Below are 12,216 nucleotides of genomic sequence, written 5' to 3' on the forward strand. Positions count from 1 at the left end.
AGCGGTTGCTCGCGTCACATGATAGGGAGGAAGGAGGAATTGCGATAATACAGAGAACTAAAAGACGGTGGAAGAGTGAAGTTCGGAAATAACTCACTTGGAGAGATTAATGGATATGGGATGATCACTAACGGAGAATTTTCAATTCGCAAAGTGACATATTTAGAGGGATTGCAGCACAATCTTATAAGTGTTTCACGGTTAGTTGTTGGTACAGGATTGAAAGTTTCGTTTGATGATGAAGGATCAGAAATCATGGAGAAAAAGACAAAGTCGGTACTTCTAAAATCAAAACGCAAAGGCGAAATGTACCCACTAAAAATTAATCCTATCCGAGGGAAGCTTGCCATTTTCCTACTGACGAAAGCACCTACAGATGATAGTTGGCTATGGCATCGAAGACTTTCGCTCCTCAACTTAAAAGATATCAACAAGCTTGTTCTTGGTGATCACGTGTGAGGGCTTCCTCTCTTAAAATACGACAAGGACCATCTCTGTGCTGCATGCGAAATGGGGAAGCAAAGCAGGAAGAGTCATCCAACTGTAGTGAATACGAAAGTCATTGAACCACTCGAACGTTTGCACATCGACCTTCGTGGTCCTTCTGCGATTGAAAGTATTGGTGGTAATAAATATATTCTCGTTATTGTAGATGATTTTTCTCGTTTCACTTGGGTGTATTTTCTTAAGAAAAAATCAGAAGACACTCCAAAGTTAAAAGACTTCATAAAGCAGATTGAGTTACAATTGCGAAAGTTGGTTCGCAACATTCGCAGCGACAATGGGTTAGAATTCAAAAACCAAGTGTTTGAAGAAATTTTGACTGTGAAAGGAGTAACACACAACTTTTCTACTCCTTTACTCCACATCAGAAAGGGGCCGTTGAAAGGCAAAACTGTTCATTGTGTGAAGCAGCGAGAACCATGCTTGCTTTTGCAAATCTGCGGCTTTACTTCTGGGCCGATGCAATTGGAACTGCATGCTTCACCCAAAACCGTTCAATTCTCAACAAGAGATTTTATATCACTCCTTTTGAACTCATAAACAAACAAAAACCTAACGTAAAGTTTTTCCATGTGTTTGGTTCCAGGTGTTTCATCTTCAACTCTAAAGAACAAAGGAACAAATTCGATGTGAAAGATGACGAAGGTATCTTCTTGGGATACTTGCTGACCTCCAAGGAATATAGGGTTCTGAACAAAAGATCCAAGAAGATTGAAGAAACCTACTATGTCACATTTGATGATAATTATTTAAAGAGGTTTCAGAAAGATGATAGTCAAACAAAGGAGATCTTTCCACAAGCGAATGCAACAACAATTCCTCTCTCTAAGACGAATTCATGAATCTTTTCGACGAAACAGAAAATGCAATTTCGTCCGATTCTAAGGAAGCTGACAATAAAGTCGACGAATTGAAGAAATCATTGATGACACTGCGAAAGATCTGAACCAAGATCCAAAAAATACGAATGTCCATCAGGCTACGAACACACAGTCCAGGGGGAGGGTTCGTCTTCAACCACAACACCGAATGCACCTGTTCAGGGGGAGAACGAAACCCCTGAAACCCCTGATTTCAGTTTACAACCACCTTTCCAGGGGGATAATCCGAATCCAGAAGATGAGTATCATACATCATTCGAGGGGGAGAATGGAAATGCGAATGATGATTCGGATGAACAATCAGAATTTAATGAAGTGAATGCGGAATTGAATCCATCATATGATCCAAAATACCCTCCATTAGCTAAATGGACCAAAGATCATCCGAAAACTCAACTTGTTGGAGATTTGTCTTCAGGCGTTCTTACGAGAGCTCAACAAGAAGCGAAGCGAACTTCACTATTCTCTAAAGTGGAATTTTGCATGTTCAATTTGTTCATCTCCAAAATTGAACCTAAAAATGTTCAAATTGCTCTTGATCACTCTGATTGGGTGCAATCCATGCAGGAGGAGCTCAATAAGTTCGAACGAAACAAGGTCTGGAGACTTATTCTCACTCCAAAAGATGCATCTGTTGTTGGTCTCAAATGGGTATTTCGCAATAAGTTAGACAAAGAAGGTAACGTCATACGAAACAAGGCACGACTGGTTGTCAAGGGATATTTCAAGGAAGAAGGCATCGACTACGAAGAAACCTTCGCAACAGTTGCATGGTTGGAATCTGTTCGTATCTTCTTGGCATATGCAGCGCACAAGAACTTTGATGTATACCATATGGATGTCAAATGTGCATTTTTAAATGGGGAACTTGAAGAGACAGTGTATGTAGAACAACCACCTAGGTTTATAAACGAAAAATATCCCAACCACTTCTATATTCTGGACAAAGCAGTCTATGGTCTGAAGCAAGATCCGAGAGCCGGGTACGAAACTCTTACTCGCTTTTTAAAACAGGCTAACTTTAAACAAGGTTCGGTGGACCCAACCTTCTTTCGCAAGAAATATGGCGACCATTTGATGATCATCCAAATCTACGTTGATGACATCATTTTCGGATCAACTAACCCAAGCTTAACTGCTGAGTTCCGAAAATTGATGGAAACGAAATTTGAGATGAGCTCCATGGGTCCGATTAACTTTTTCCTTGGCTTGAATATAAGGCAGAGTCAGGAAGGAATCTTCATAAATCAGGAAGCTTATACGAAGACCTTTCTTGCTAAGTTTGGAATGATGGGATACTCAAAGGTAAAGGTTCCAATGGCATTCGGAACGAAACTAACTCCATCCCTGGAAAAACCGGCTGCAGATATGACTCTTTATCGTCAAATGATAGGTTCACTAATGTATCTAACTGCTAGTCGACCAGATATCATGTTTTCCATTTGTTATTGTGCTAGGTTTCACGCTAATCCTCAAGAACCTCACATGATCGCTGTCAATATCATATTCAGGTATCTTAAACGAACATCTTCTCTTAGAATATGGTACCCCTCAAAGTATGGTTTATTTGTGCAAGCATTTTCGGATGCTGATCTTGGAGGATGCGGGTTAGATAGAAAGAGTACAACTGGAGGATGCCAATATCTTGATGGAAAACTTGTCAGTTGGTAGTCCAAAAAGCAAACATGTGTTTCCTTATCAACAGCTGAAGCCGAGTACACTGTTGCTGCCTCTTGCACTTCTCAGGTCATATGGATTCAAAGTCAACTTCGTGATTATGGCCTGAACATGAAACGAATTCCACTATATTGTGACTCCGAAAGTGCCATTCGCATTTGTCACAAACCAGTGCAACACTCAAAAATGAAACATATAACACTTAGGTATCACTTCATCAAAGATCATGTGGAAGATGGTAATGTCGAGATACATTTTTGTTAGATCCGCTGATCAATTAGCTGACATATTCACAAAATCCCTACCTGAATCTACATTCAATCGTATTCTTCAAGGCTAAGGAATGATGGAAGCTGAATAGATTCCAAAACCACTTTCGCTTTCATAGTGACACTTTCGTATTTTAGTTACACTTTCCCTTTCGTAGTCTATAGGATGTCATGCCAATTGATGGGAACGCTCGAAGTAATTCGGAGTCATATTTTTGTCATGCGAATCGGTGTGAACGCTCACAGTAATTCATAGCCCTCTTTTATCTTGCGAATTCATACGAAAGTTCATAGTGTCTCACGATCAACTGTTCACTCATGGTTTGGAACTTTTTATATCCTTTTGTAAATTATGTATTTATTTGTTTGTGTTTTATTTTACTTATTTCAAAATACCAAAAATATTAGATAATTGAGCAGGTTTCATATCACAAATCTTGATGATCTGAATTACGAATGATGGGGCTGGTATAAACTTTCTTATCTATGTACTAGTTAAATGTCCCTAGAAGCATGATGCTGAATGTTGTCTGAAGCCTCAATGACTCTATGTTGAAGCCTTAATGATCCGATAACACCAATCGTTTCTCCCCAGTTAGGTTGTTCTTTCACATAAGTCTTGATCAACCTTACTCTTCTCATTATGAGTTCAGAGTTCACTGCTTGGTCACTTTCGCATAGCAGAGGTACACTATTTTCTTTGGAACCACCTCATACTCTTCTCCATCACTTTCGCATTCACCAATGTAACCCTCGAGACTCTCAAGTATTACCACTGAGGTTAATGTTTACACAACTTCTGTGTTTATGATCTTCAATTCGTTATCCCCACGAATTGAGTGAAACCCAAAATCCAACACACTTGTACGAATTGACGGTGAACAATATACATGTTCTAGACTTTTCCCCAAGGAATTAATGAAACTCCACCTTCATGATCTGTACAAAGAAATCTCTTTTTCTTTTGCGAGATCTTAATGAATGTTCTAGACCTAAGACGTTTCTACCCAATAGATCCAGTTTTTATTTTTCTTAAGATTTCTATGCGAATCCTTGTTACTTAAAATAATTCCAAAGCTTACTTGTTCAATTGACTACACTGGTCAAACAAGTACTTCATTCGAACTTTCAGACTTATATCAAGTTTCGCAGTTTCGTTGGAGATAGGACCACCCAATAAAGCTTTTTAAAAGATGGCTTTCACTGTTTCTTAATAAACAGATGATCGTAGTTCAATGGGAAACCACACAGACACTTCTTAGTCTCTCTTGACTTCGAAGGAAGAGATCGTTGCCCGGGATCCACTGTTTTGTGTCGTAAATAAGACGGTACTAAAATCCCACATATATGTTTTTCTTTATTTCTCTATCTTTGGCACACTATCACATGAAGATCTTTGTGATTTTCCAAAAGTCTGGTTCGTGGCACTTACATTTATTTTCAGTTTCGCACTTCCACTGAGGTTTACTTAAAAGCAAAAGCTCGTATCTGTCTTAACTGTGAAAGGGGGTAATTAAAGCGGCAATCCTAATGGATAAGGTTTCAAATAGGCGCATGAAATTTGAAACGACGCCTGATTTTCCGCCGCCTGACACCTTTTTATAGCGTAACAGTTGTCATATCACGCCTTTTTAGACGACGTTTTAGACGGGAAAATGCAACTGTCACCCTATTTTCTCTCTCCTGGGTACGCTGTAAAGGGTTTTTCGACGATTCATCATTCTTCACTATTTTCAAAAGATTTCAAAACCCTCAGGCGATTTTTCTCTCTACTGTTCATCATCCTCTCCAACAAGCATCCATGGCCGCCTCATCATAAACTCCCTTTGTTCAAGATCAATCAGCACAGTCGTCGCTTCTCGCCATCAAGCCAAATCAAAACTTGATTCTCGATCTCGAACCTCTCAATTACGACATCTTTCTTCTACCCGTTGTGGAGTGTTTGAAATATTCCCCTCTAGTTAAAGCTTTGACCACATCAGAGATTGTTCCGATGTCTCTCTTATCCAAAGCCTACTCGTCTACTTGCTACATCAAGGAGGAACAAAGAATCACCTTTAAAATTCACAACAAGAAAACCTCGATTACCAAGTCCCGATTCTGCACCTTACTAAGGCTTGCTCAACATGATGATTTGGTTGACCCAAAATCTGTCTCCATCGCAGCCATCATGGAGATGTTTTACTAAATGGGGTACAAAGAAACCCTAACTACCATCTCTAAATTCAGGAAACCCAATCTGCCACCTCAATAGAATGGGCTTTTTACCCTACTGTTCAAAAGTTTCTCTGAGCGTGTGACTGGCTCAGATTGTGCCAGTAAGTTATTCATGAACATCATGTATAGGATCTACATGGGGATCAACATTGATTTTGGTGCTGTTATTTGGGCTCAGTTGGTCCAAAGTACCCATTCTACAACCCGACACAGTGAAATTTCCTATGCTCACTTCTGGACAGTCATCGTTCAAAGGGAAATTGAGAAGCTCCAAATTCCGGTGATGCAACACTCCTTCATGTCTTCCATTTCAATATTCCACACTAAAAACATCATTCTTGCTGACAACTCAAAGTTCTCATTCGTTGGCTCCATTCCTGAAGCCATGTTTCGCGATGTCCCTGCCGCAAGCAAGATTCTTGAATCTTACAGAAAACTTCCAGTCTCAGGATTTCGTCCTTTAACTCCTGAGATGCAATCGATCATCAATGAAGTTGAAAACCAAAGAAAGGAGGTCAAAAGGGACATAAGAAAGGAGAAAAGCAACAGGATGCGAAAGTTGGTCCGTCTGGCACTTCTAAGTCACCAAAGAAGGGTCGTAAACGAAAGTCTGATGAAGGCACCTCCGAACCTCCTCAAGTTCCTAAAAAAAGAAGATTAAGAAAGTGGCTCGCAAACCCAGAGGTCCAACACCGAGTGACAATGAAGATTCGCAGTCGCACACAATTTCAGAGATTTGTGTTCATAAACAGGTTTATAATGAAGATGAGGCAGAAACTATATCTCAACCGAAGGTTTCACAAACAGTGTCTACGAATCCTGAGCTAACATTTGAAATCCCAACATCTATTCCGATAACAAATGACCTCTTTGAAGATTTTTTTGTCGCTTCTCGTACTGCCACTGTTTCAACACCTATCACCATTGCCCCTTGCCCACCAATATCCGTGGGGGTTTCGAAAACCCACACCACACTGTTTACTGATTCAACCGCCACTACTTCTACCTTCACTGTTGATCCTCCAGTAACTGCCAATGCATCTAATGAAGGGGCAGATGCTTCAGGATTCACAGCTAGTCTTTCCACTCCTCTTGTCTCTCCTTTTCGCCAAGATGATGCAGACACAATATATGGCGATGATGGTGACGCAAACTTCACAGGATTCACTTACAGTCCATTCAACATTTGGACTGAAAGTAATGATGAAGCTCCTATCACTAAAGGGAAACTCAAGGCGATAAATGAGAAACTGGACTCGTTACTCCAAGCCTCTAAAACATTATCTCCTGATGATTATTCACAAGCATCGATGAAGTCCATTCTTGAGGCCCTTACGAAGGAGCACTCTGCCAACCTTGAAAAGATGAACAAGGCGGTAGATGCTTCTAATTCAGTGTGGAAAGAAACGACCGAAAAAGTCAATAAACTAATTACAGATGCTCGCCTGTTCATGGAAACATTTCAGAGCTCATCCGAATCTAACACAGCGAAGGCCAATGAAGCTATTTCTAGCCTTGGATCCACTCTTCGCTCTGAAAGAACAAAGCTTGAAGGTGTTCGTACTGGCATCCAGTCTAATCACTCGGAGTTCAAAACCGCCATTTCAACTCAAATTCAAAAACTTCAAGATGACTTGGCGAAAGTCTTAAGGATCAGCTTGCAGTGGCTACAACGAACAAGCAAGCTCTCGCAATGAAGCTTGAGCTGGCTGAAAAACAAATCACTGACCTTCTGTCAGAAAAGGCTGTTATCAAGAGCTGTATAGCGGATGCGAATGGCCTTCTCTCCGACATCATTGAGACTCATGACTCAATGATCACTATCTCTGTCAGGAAGTATTTATCCTAAAAAATTAAGGTCGGTGTTCGCAATGCTGAACCAGATTTAGGGTGTTTCGGAGTCAAGCACTAATCGAAAAACAAGGGGAGAAAATGTAAAGTTAATTCAGAAGGAAAACCCCAAGCCCAAGTCAGACAAAGAACCGAAGGGTAATGTAGCTTCGGATTTTAAAGGAAAAGAAAAGATCTTCAATAAAGAGCCAATTATCATTAACGATGAAGATGAAGAGTCTGATGAAAATGAGCTAAAAAGGCGAAAGGAACGTGAAGCTCAGATGGATCAGCACCAAAGAATATTTCGCGAGGCTGAAGCGAAAGAAAGAGCTGAACGCGAAGCTCAGGTCACGCTGGAGAGCCAAAAGCTTTTATTTCCAGTGTGGATTCTGAAGCGAATTCAAAGTGACGTTGTAGATATGTCAAGTCAGTATTGGCTGGAACCGGTTGTGTCATTCGATCTTCAAAATACACCAGATTCGCAGTTGGACCTGCCAATAACTCCGAAAGCCTTCAATTTTCGCTCCTTTGTGAAAGTAGCGAATGTCCCATCTACGGATAGCGGCGCATATCATTTACTCTTTTCTTTATATCTCAATAATATGAAGCCACAATACGAAACGTGGAGTGCTAGCAAGATTACAGCTGTGAAGGTCATTGGTCCAATCGAAACTGACAGCTTCCCAAATGCGAAGTTCAAGGTTGCGAGAGGCTCATCCAGTCAGATTCACGAGTTCACTATCGCTGATCTGCCTTGCCTCAACCCTTATGACTTGATCATGCTTTACAATTTATTTCTGAGAGAGGACAGAAGTATGAGCCCGTTATTGCTCACCTCAAGCAGATGATAATTTTGTATATTCAAGAGGTAAGAAAAATGGATGTGGAAATTGCTGCTGTTTTGCGAAGGAAGCCAGTTTTATTGCTAAAGAAGTACCAGAAGGTTTTGAGAAGCTAAAGCTTGGGAAGATACAAAAGGAAGGATGGTATGTGGCTTTTCAGTTGAAAGAACGAAACGATGCAGACTATCATAAGGATTGCTTTTTTCTTGTTGATAAGCATCTGTTCACTACATCTTGCCTGGAGTATGTTTTGGATATGGTCAACAAGCATAGGGGTAACAGCAAAGGCGACAAGAAGTGTTTTTCGGATATGATTCTATGGTATATCCAGGTTCGTAAGGTTCTGCTAAGCATTATTCCGAAAGTTTTTGATGTGCAGAAGCGAACTCAGCCTTGAAGGACTCTCGCCTCAATTGAAGCAAAGGGTAAGTGTTACGTCATTATGATTGTTTGTTTAGTCCATTTTGTATGCGGGCTGGGCCTGTCCACCCATTATATATTATTAGGGTTAGAGTATTTAAAGTGCATGCATGCACCGTATTTTGTAACTTTGGAAATAGTCTTGTAACCGTACACGCCTCTACAGTAGCAATTCTTCATCGAGTTCTTCTGAGGCTGTGGCTTATAATCATTAAGCACATTTTGATCTATTTGTTGTGTTCATATTCTTACTTGTTTTAATCTATTCGATCTAACTAGGATTCAATCCTAACAGGATCCTTGGACCCACTTGGTCCAGCACTCTCCTTGTTCACATTACTAATACAGCAATCTTTCTTGAAGTGACCTGGTTTGTTACAATTCCAACAAACTAGTTTTTCCTTATTGTTGGAAGACTTGTCATCCTTCCTTTAAACTTTCTTTTTCCATTAGATTTATTGGGATTCTTTGAACTTTGCTCCTTCAACCATGTTCACAGAAGAGGAACCAACTTGATTCTTGCCTTTACGATTGTTATCAAGTTCTTGAGTCCTTAATGACTCTTCAATCCGTAAATGGCTTCCAAGTTGAGTTAAAGTTAATTCCTCTTTGTTATGTTTCAGATTGTGTTTAAAATCTTTCCAGCAAAGGGGCAGTTTGTCAATGATCACAACCATAGAAATGGCTTCATCCATTTTCAGAGTGTGTTGAGAAAACTGTCCTAAGATCTTCAACATTTCATGGAAATGTTCCATAACAAGCCTGGATTCAGATAGCTTGTAACTCATAAAGTTACTGACAAGAAACTTCCTACTTGAAGCATCTTCAGTCATGTACTTGGATTTAAGAGAATCCCACAGTTCTTTTGCAGTTTCAACATTTTGATAGACATCAAACAGAGAATCAGACAGACCATTACAAATATGACCACGACATATGTAGTCATCATTGTCCTACTTTGATATTCTTCTTGTTACCTCTAAAGTTTCATTTTAAACAAATTCTGGCATGGTTCAAGACATAGACCACTTTCAAAGTAGTAAGGAGAAAATACATCTTCTTTTTCCATCTACGAAAATCTTGCCCTTCAAACTTGTTTAGTGTGTTAAACTTGCTTGTTATGTCCTTCATATAATTGTCACTTCCCATGATCACAAGAATAATTTGATTCTTGTTATAAATCTACTTTGATTTTTGTTAGACATTTGAGATTTTAAGCACTTGGAAACTCTAAGATCATGTTTAATACTTTCAAATCGAAATATTTGGGTACTATTCCCAAATCCTCAATTGGATAATACTCAGAATTTTGAGAGCAAGAAAAGAGAAAGCGAAGGTATGTTTTTCATTGTGGTACCAAAAAGTTTTGACTAAAATTTTCTTAAATATGTATCTTGTCCCAAAACTGTCACCAACAGTCAAACCTGACACAAAACATTCGTTTTATCTACGGGATAAAATACCGAACCGACAGGTAAAACACAAAACTGCACACATTTCGATCTGAAACGTTCCGATACATTCCGATGTGAGTCGTTCCACTTCGTTCCTAACCATTGGAAGTAAACATTACCGTTCCAATGAATTCCGATCCATCAGAAATGAATAGTACCATTTAGACTTGTTCTGAGTCATCGCAAGTAAAGAGTACCGTTCCAATGAGTTCCAATCGATCAGAAATGAACAGTAACTCTTCAACACGTTCCAATTCATCTCAAGTGAAGAGTACCGTTCCATCGAGTTCCTATCCATCAGAAGTGAACAGTAACTTTCCAGTTACGAAATCATTTTCGTTTCGAACTCTGTTCTAGTTACGAACTCATTTTCGGTTCGATACCAATTCCATTCTGAAATCAGCTTCGGTTCGATACCAACTTCATTTTGAAATCATTTTCGGTCCGATACCAATTCCACCTTGATATCATTTTCGGTTCCAATATCATTTTTCCCTTACTTTGAATCTTGTATAAACTTAAACAAGTATGTACTCCATACCTTCCTTACTTGTTTAATATTCATCAAGATTGATTTGGTCAACAAGTCAATCCATTACACTTAAATACTATTAGTGAAACAATTCACCAACATTATATACCATTTTGGAGGAGTAAATGCATGAAAGTCTTCAACTTACTTAAAAGGTGTTTGGTATATGTGTGGGAGGTTGTGGGTTTGAATCATACTTCATCTATTTCCTAAAAAAAATCTCATTTTTTTTGTTCTGACATGTCAGCAGCCGCATCAGCACATGTCCGGTTGGCATGCCATGTGGCATAGGTGACCTGCTAAAAAGGTCAAAAGGGAATGACTTATCCGGTTTCTTGAGCTTTTCTATTAAAAAAAATTAGGACTTTACTATAGAAAACATTTTTTTTCTATGACAAAAGAATTAAATTTTGGCTTCTTCAACACAAAAAATGCATGATGAGGTTATTTAAATTGGGTAAATTAAAAAAAACATAAATCCCAAACCATGGTCGTATGGGGATTAAACTCTCATTGATTCGATTTTGTCACGTGCTGACCACATCACCACATGTCTAGTTGGCATGTCATGTGACATAGATGACATGCTAAAAAAGTGAAAAGAGAAAGACTTATCCAGTTTCTTGGGCTTTTCTATTAAAAACAATTTAGAAATTTTTTAAAATTTTCTTAAAATGTTGGAACTTTACTATAAAAAACTTTTTTTTTCTATAACAAAAGAAATTAAAAGTTGGCTTCTTTAAAACAAAAATGCATGATGGGGTTATTTAGATTAGGTAAATAAAAAAAAAACATAAATCCCAAACCTTGGTTGTATTAGGATTAAACTCTCGTTTATTCGATTCTATCCATATTAATGATGAGCTTAATACATTGAAGGGAAAATGACTTATTAAGGTAAATAACTTTTCGGTATGTTCACATCTGAGTAGTTATCTTTTTTTTGTACACATCTAGGTAACAACACCATAACCCACTGTCTATTCATCTTTAGTGGGTTGTGGTGTTGATTCGACGGAGTTGAATGACCGAAAAAATAAGGGATGGTGAAGATGTCGATATTACTAAAGATGGAAAATAAATAGATTTGAGGAGGATGAGAGATAGGATGGTGAGGAGATACAAATATGTAGAGTCTATTAATTTTTTCTAAATATATAAAGAATAAATACATAAATAAGAAAATTAATTAAAAATAAATAAATTAATAAGGGCACAATAGTCTTTTTTAGGTAAGACATGGACCAAGCGCGTAACAAAAATAAACAGTGAGGATCATCCGAGTTAAAAAAAATTATTTAAAAAATAAACAGTATGGATCATCCGAGGAGATACAGATATGTGGGGTCTATTAATTTTTTTAAATATATAAAAAATAAATACATAAATAAGAAAATTAATTAAAAAATAAATTAATAAGGGCACAATAGTCTTTTTAGGTAAGACAGCGACCAAACGTGCAACAAAAATAAATAGTATGGACCATTCGAGTTAAAAAAAATAAGTTAGGGACCAAAAACACAAATTACCCGAAACCACAGGGACCATTCGTGTAATTTACTTTTATTTTTTCGTTTTGTTCATATT

Source organism: Lactuca virosa, chromosome 5, assembly GCF_052849685.1.
Source record: "Lactuca virosa cultivar CGN04683 chromosome 5, Lactuca_virosa_CGN04683_v6, whole genome shotgun sequence".
NCBI lineage: Eukaryota > Viridiplantae > Streptophyta > Magnoliopsida > Asterales > Asteraceae > Lactuca > Lactuca virosa.